Here is a 364-nt window from a genome sequence, read left to right as displayed (position 1 = left end):
ACATTTCCTTTTTGGCGTGAGAAACTTTCCTGTAAAATTCACTTCCAGTAGCGATGCTAAAGTCTTATAGCAGAATAAAGTGATGATGAACTATTATGGTTGTCTTGAACTATAAGGCTATGAATAAAAATTGATATTTGCTTCGCCAGAGCGTGTTCAATAGAAGCTCCATTTTTTTTGTCTTGTGGTTAAAGCGGCTTTCCCCAATGGAAGTTTATTATACATGTTAACATTGTTGCTACAGCTGGGCGTTCTTTTAAACAATGTCAGTTATTTTTAACAGTGTGGTGAATGTAACCGCCTTTTATTTATATTTTTCTTTATGAATAATTCATATGGGAAAAGCGCATGGTTAATTATGAAT

The sequence above is a fragment of the Penaeus monodon genome, chromosome 28 (assembly GCF_015228065.2).
Source record: "Penaeus monodon isolate SGIC_2016 chromosome 28, NSTDA_Pmon_1, whole genome shotgun sequence".
In the NCBI taxonomy this organism is placed as follows: Eukaryota; Metazoa; Arthropoda; class Malacostraca; order Decapoda; family Penaeidae; genus Penaeus; species Penaeus monodon.
Note: the sequence above shows the minus strand (reverse complement) of the source record.